The sequence below is a fragment of the Bos taurus genome, chromosome 5 (genome assembly GCF_002263795.3).
Source record: "Bos taurus isolate L1 Dominette 01449 registration number 42190680 breed Hereford chromosome 5, ARS-UCD2.0, whole genome shotgun sequence".
Lineage (NCBI taxonomy): Eukaryota > Metazoa > Chordata > Mammalia > Artiodactyla > Bovidae > Bos > Bos taurus.
In genome coordinates, this window is record NC_037332.1 from 31,475,390 (window position 1) to 31,482,410 (window position 7,021).

The following is a 7,021-nucleotide window of genomic DNA, read 5'->3' on the forward strand; positions in this document are numbered from 1 at the left end:
ATCTTCCACACTTCATGCCCTTCTTCCCTCCGGCTTCTCCCAGCTGACCCAGACCCAGTACTAGCCATGAAGGCAGCGGATTTACATAATGACTTAACAAGTCCCATAATTACACAAAGTCAAATCCCTATAATAAATCTTTTTTTATTAAAAAAAAAATGGACTGGTTGGCTCTCCTTGCTGTCCAAGGGACTCCCAAGAGTCTTCTCCAACACCACAGTTCAAAAGCATCAATTCTTCAGCACTCAGCTTTCTTCACAGTCCAACTCTCACATCCATACATGACCACAGGAGAAACCATAGCCTTGACTAGACGAACCTTTGTTGGCAAAGTAATGTCTCTGCTTTTGAATATGTTATCTAGGTTGATCATAACTCTCCTTCCAAGGAGTAAGCATCTTTTAATTTCATGGCTGCAGTCACCATCTGCAGTGATTTTGGAGCCCCCCAAAAATAAAGTCTGACACTGTTTCCACTGTTTCCCCGTCTATTTGCCATGAAGTGATGGGACCAGATGCCATGATCTTAGTTCTGAATGTTGAGCTTTAAGCCAACTTTTTCACTCTCCTCTTTCACTTTCATCAAGAGGCTTTTTAGTTCCTCTTCACTTTCTGCCATAAGGGTGGTGTTCTGCGTGTCTGAGGTTATTTATATTTCTTTTTTTAAATTTTTTATTTCTTTAATTTAAATTTATTTATTTTAATTTGAGGCTAATTACTTTACAATATTGTATTGGTTTTGTCATACATCAACATGAATCTGCCATGGGTGTACACGTGTTCCCCATCCTGAACCCCCCTCCCCTTCCATCCCTCTGGGTCATCCCAGTGCACCAGCCCCAAGCATCCTGTATCCTACATCAAACTTGGACTGCCGATTTGTTTCTTATATGATATTATACATGTTTCAGTGCCATTCTCCCCAATCATTCCACCCTCTCCCTCTTCCACAGAGTCCAAAAGACTGTTCTATACATCTGTGTCTCTTTTGCTGTCTCACATACAGGGTTATCATTACCATCTTTCTAAATTCCATATATATGCGTTAGTATATTGTATTGGTGTTTTTCTTTCTGGCTTACTTCACTCTGTATAATAGGCTCCAGTTTCATCCACCTCATTAGAACTGATTCAAATGTATTCTTTTTAATCTATGTAATACTCCATTGTGTATATGTACCACAGCTTTCTTATCCATTCGTCTGATGATGGACATCTAGGTTGCTTCCATGTCCTGGCTATTATAAACAGTGCTGCAAAGAACATTGGGATACATGTGTCTCTTTCAATTCCGGTATCCTCAGTGTGTATGCCCAGCAGTGGGATTGCTGGATCATAAGGCAGTTCTATTTCCAGTTTTTTAAGGAATCTCCACACTGTTCTCCATAGTGGCTGTACTAGTTTGCATTCCCACCAACAGTGTAAGAGGGTTCCCTTTTCTCCACACCCTCTCCAGCATTTATTGTTTGTAGACTTTTGGATCGCAACCATTCTGACTGGCATGAAATGGTACCTCATTGTGGTTTTGATTTGCATTTCTCTGATAATGAGTGATGTTGAGCATCTTTTCATGTGTTTGTTAGCCATCTGTATGTCTTCTTTGGAGAAATGTCTATTTAGTTCTTTGGCCCATTTTTTGATTAAGTTGTTTATTTTTCTGGAGTTGAGCTGCAGGAGTTGCTTGTTTATTTTAGAGATTAGTTGTTTGTCCGTTGCTTCACTTGCTATTATTTTCTCCCATTCTGAAGGCTGTCTTTTCACCTTGCTTAGAGTTTCCTTTGTTGTGCAGAAGCTTTTAAGTTTAATTAGGTCCCATTTTTTTATTTTTGCTTTTATTTTCCAATATTCTGGGAGGTGGGTCATAGAGGATCCTGCTGTGATGTATGTCGGAGAGTGTTTTGCCTATGTTCTCCTCTAGGAGTTTTATAGTTTCTGGTCTTACGTTTAGATCTTTAATTCATTTTGGGTTTATTTTTGTGTATGGTGTTAGAAAGTGTTGTGGTTTCATTCTTTTACACGTGGTTGACCAGTTTTCCCAGCACCACTTGTTAAAGAGATTGTCTTTTCTCTGTTGTATATTCTTGCCTCCTTTGTCAAAGATAAGGTGTCCATAGGTGCATGGATTTATCTCTGGTACTTTCTATTTTGTTCCATTGATCTATATTTCTGTCTTGATGCCAGTACTATACTGTCTTGATGACTGTGGCTTTGTAGTAGAGCCTGAAGTCAGGTAGGTTGATTCCTCCAGTTCCATTCTTCTTTCTCAAGATTGCTTTGGCTATTAGAGGTTTTTTGTATTTCCATACAAATTGTGAAATTATTTGTTCTAGCTCTGTGAAAAACACCGTTGGTAGCTTGATAGGGATTGCATTGAATCTGTAAATTGCTTTGGGTAGTATACTCATTTTCACTATATTGATTCTTCCGATCCATGAACATGGTATATTTCTCCATCTATTAGTGTCCTCTTTGATTTCTTTCACCAGTGTTTTATAGTTTTCTATATATAGGTCTTTAGTTTCTTTAGGTAGATATATTCCTAAGTATTTTATTCTTTTCATTGAGATGGTGAATGGAATTATTTCCTTAATTTCTCTTTCTATTTTCTCATTATTAGTGTATAGGAATGTAAGGGATTTCTGTGTGTTGATTGTATATCCTGCAACTTTACTATAGTCATTGATTAGCTCTAGTAATTTTCTGGTAGAGTCTTTAGGGTTTTCTATGTAGAGAATCATGTCATCTGCAAACAGTGAGAGCTTTACTTCTTCTTTTCCAATTTGGATTCCTTTTATTTCTTTTTCTGCTCTGATTGCTGTGGCCAAAACTTCCAAAACTATGTTGAATAGTACTGGTGAAAGTGGGTACCCTTGTCTTGTTCCTGACTTTAGGGGAAATGCTTTCAATTTTTCACCATTGAGGATAACGTTTATTGTGGGTTTGTCATATATAGCTTTTATAATGTTGAGGTATGTTTCTTCTATTCCTGCTTTCTGGAGAGTTTTTTTTTAAATCATAAATGGATGTTGAATTTTGTCAAAACTTTGTCTGCATCTATTGAGATAATCATATGGCTTTTATTTTTCAGTTTGTTAATGTGGTGTATTACATTGATTGATTTGTGGATATTGAAGAATCCTTGCATCCCTGGGATAAAGCCCACTTGGTCATGGTGTATGATCTTATTAACATTTTGTTGGATTCTGATTGCTAGAATTTTGTTAAGAATTTTTGCATCCATGTTCATCAGTGATATTGGCCTGTAGTTTTCTTTTTTTGTGGCATCTTTGTCTGGTTTTGGTATTAGGGTGATGGTGGCCTCATAGAATGAGTTTGGAAGTTTACCTTCCTTTGCAATTTTCTGGAAGAGTTTGAATAGGATAGGTGTTAGCTCTTCTCTAAATTTTTGGTAGAATTCAGCTGTGAAGCTGTCTGTACCTGGGCTTTTGTTTGATATTTCTCCCAGAAATCTTGGTTCCAGCTTGTGTTTCTTCCAGCCCAGCGTTTCTCATGATGTACTCTGCTGCTGCTGCTGCTAAGTCGCTTCAGTTGTGTCTGACTCTGTGCGACTCCATAGACGGCAGCCCACCAGGCTCCCCCGTCCCTGGGATTCTCCAGCAAGAACACTGGAGTGGGTTGCCATTCCCTTCTCCAATGCATGAAAGTGAAAAGTGAAAGTGAAGTCGCTCAGTCGTCTCTGACTCTTAGCGACCCCATGGACTGCAGCCCATCAGGCTCCTCCTTCCGTGGGATTTTCCAGGCAAGAGTACTGGAGTGGGGTGCCATTTCCTTCTCCGGATGTACTCTGCATATGCGTTAAATAAGCAGGGTGACAATATAAAGCCTTGACTTACTCCTTTTCCTATTTGGAACCAGTCTGTTGTTCCATGTCCAGTTCTAACTGTTGCTTCCTGACCTACATATAGGTTTCTCAAGAGGCAGGTCAGGTGGTCTTGTATTCCCATCTCTTGAAGAATTTCCCACCGTTTATTGTGATCCACACAGTCAAAGGCTTTGGCATAGTCAATAAAGCAGAAATAGATGTTTTTCTGGAACTCTCTTGCTTTTTCATGATCCAGAAGATGTTGGCAATTTGATCCCTGGTTCCTCTGCCTTTTCTAAAACCAGCTTGAACATCTGGAAGTTCACGGTTCACATATTGCTGAAGCCTGGCTTGGAGAATTTGGAGCACTACTTTACTAGCGTGTGAGATGAGTGCAATTGTGCTATAGTTTGAGCATTCTTTGGCATTGCCTTTCTTTGGGATTGGAATGAAAACTGACCATTTCCAGTCCTGTGGCCACTGCTGAGTTTTCCAAATTTGCTGGCATATTGAGTGCAGCACTTTCACAGCATCATCTTTCAGGATTTGAAATAGCTCAACTGGAATTCCATCACCTCCACTAGCTTTGTTCATAGTGATGCTTTCTAAGGCCCACTTGACTTCACATTCCATGGTGTCTGGCTCTAGGTGAGTGATCACACCATCGTGATTATCTGGGTCGTGAAGATCTTTTTTGTACAGTTCTTCTGTGTATTCTTGCCACCTCTTCTTAGTATCTTCTGCTTCTGATAGGTCCATACCATTTCTGTCCTTTATCGAGCCCATCTTTGCATGAAATGTTCCCTTGGTATCTCTAATTTTCTTGAAGAGATCTCTAGTCTTTCCCATTCTGTTGTTTTCCTCTATTTCTTTGCATTGATCACTGAGGAAGGCTTTCTTAATCTCCTTGCTATTGTTTGGAACTCTGCATTCAGATGCTTATATCTTTCCTTTTCTGCTTTGCTTTTTGCTTCTCTTCTTTTCACAGCTATTTGTAAGGCCTCCTCAGACTACCTGCCCTTTATTGCAAAACTCCTGTATATCTTGGGTCCTCTTTCCCTAGCTTCCTTGGAGAGTTCTCTCTTGCTGCCTCCTAGACTCGAGATCCTCAAACATCCCACCAAATGAAATATAACAATAAAATGGAATAAAATTTCCTCTCAAGAATCTGTCCTGCCTCTATTTTCATCTACCTAGTAGGAACAGTCTTCAGATATGATAGAGGGGATATCCTTGAGATCCATAGGACTGCCTTTATGCTATTATACTACTGTGCCCTTTCCTTTTTCCCTTGTAAGATATATGCCTTAGTCTTTAGTATTTTTTCTCTCAATCACTGCCATCCAAGTGATACTAGAATGCTGACTATAGCCAGCCTCTTTCAGAGTGATAACTACAGTCACCCTATGACCCAGATCTTCTAAGGAACACTGACTCCTCGAGTTACACATATATATATATATGGAGTTTATGCCCCAATTGAAGCCCAGAAAAGCAATAGAAATAGCCTGTTATTCATTGAAGGTAAATTCATGGAGGGTTACAGTGCTTATTGAATTTTTAAAAAATTTTATTCAAATTTTTGACAGCTATTAAGAAGAGGCTTCACCTGGGGGAGGTCAATGATGAAGTTAAGAAAAACCATGATCAGACCAATTGTAATGAGGTGAGTTTGTTAAACACCTTGAGAAATTGACTGCTATATATTAAGATAGATAAAACAGATAATGAAGAAAATATTTACAGAAGAATAATATAATTAGTAAGGCACAGAATGTTTTATTATCACTAATAACCAAAGAATACAAATTATAAAATTCATATTATTTCTTGCTTTTCAAATTAGTACATTATTTTTTGAAGACAGTGGTATCTAAGGCAAAGGAGAAATAGTTGTTAGCATCATTTCTGGCTTTAAACTGGTCAACCCTTTCAGAAAGCAGTCTGTCAATTTGTGACAAGAAATTCATCAGTATTCTTACCTATTAATCCACTAAACCAGTTCAGGAGTGATTCTAACTGAGGAAATGCTGTGCAAAGAAGTCTAATAAAATGTTACTTTTAAGGGTGAAAGTCTAACTCAAATTGTGTTTTAAACAGTGAAAAGAAGTGAATTCTAAAAATGTAACAGTGACATTTAAAATGTTACATCTAAAAAAGTAACATTCTCAGGAAATGGCTTAGTCAACTATGAAGAAGATGTGTAATAAAATGTTAAGATAACTAAAGCTTATGTTTACTATGTCTTTGAATCAATATGGAAAAACTCTTAAAACATTAGGTATGTAAGTTGGATACATACTTTTGCAAATTATATGATTGTTACCAGGCATAAAGTACAGGATATTATATGAGAAATTGATTTGGACTTTTCCTCTTATGCCAGAATTGAAAGTAGGGCTCACAAAGAAAAAGATATATTCTTTGTTTTTGTTGCTGTTAAGTTGCCAAGTCGTAAAGCTCCTCTGTCTTTCACTATCTCCCAGAGTTTGCTCAAACTCCTGTCCATTGAGTCAGGGATGCTATCCAACCATCTCATCTTCTGTTTCCCACTTCTCCTCCTGCCCTCAATCTTTACCAGCATCTATATTTTTATGACCAACAGTTGTGGTCAGATGCTTTTTCTATGACCTTAGTAATAGTTGCTAGACCAGATCTGCCAGTGTTAACCATGCCACTCCTGTTTCCAATGTGTCTAAGAAATTTGGAAGATATTTTGAGAGAGTGCAGAAGTCTATGATGTCTTCATCATGTGGAAAACAGTGGTGTTTGATTTGGCCACAAAATTATTTCCCGTAAGATCTTTTCCATGTCTAAATCAGACAGATGATGTTAGTAGGGTAATATGAGAGATCATTCCTCTATTTGTAATAAGAAGAGGATTTTAAATTTTATAAACTTAAATTTATGTTTTTAACATTGGGAAATGAAAAACCTTATTAGTCATCTAGAATCAAGTGATTATTACAGTGAAAATAAAATGAACTTCCAATAATTTGCTGTATATATTCTAAGTCCACTGGTCACAGAGTAATCCCTTACTATAAGGAAATGAATATGTGTAGGTGCTATGATTGATAAGCTTATCTTATCACAAAAAGTATTACCAAATGTGAGTAGAAACAGCCATGGCTAATGAAGTATGTTTTAAAAAACCACAGTTAGTATGTCGTACGTCAATGTCTGCCTATTGATAAAT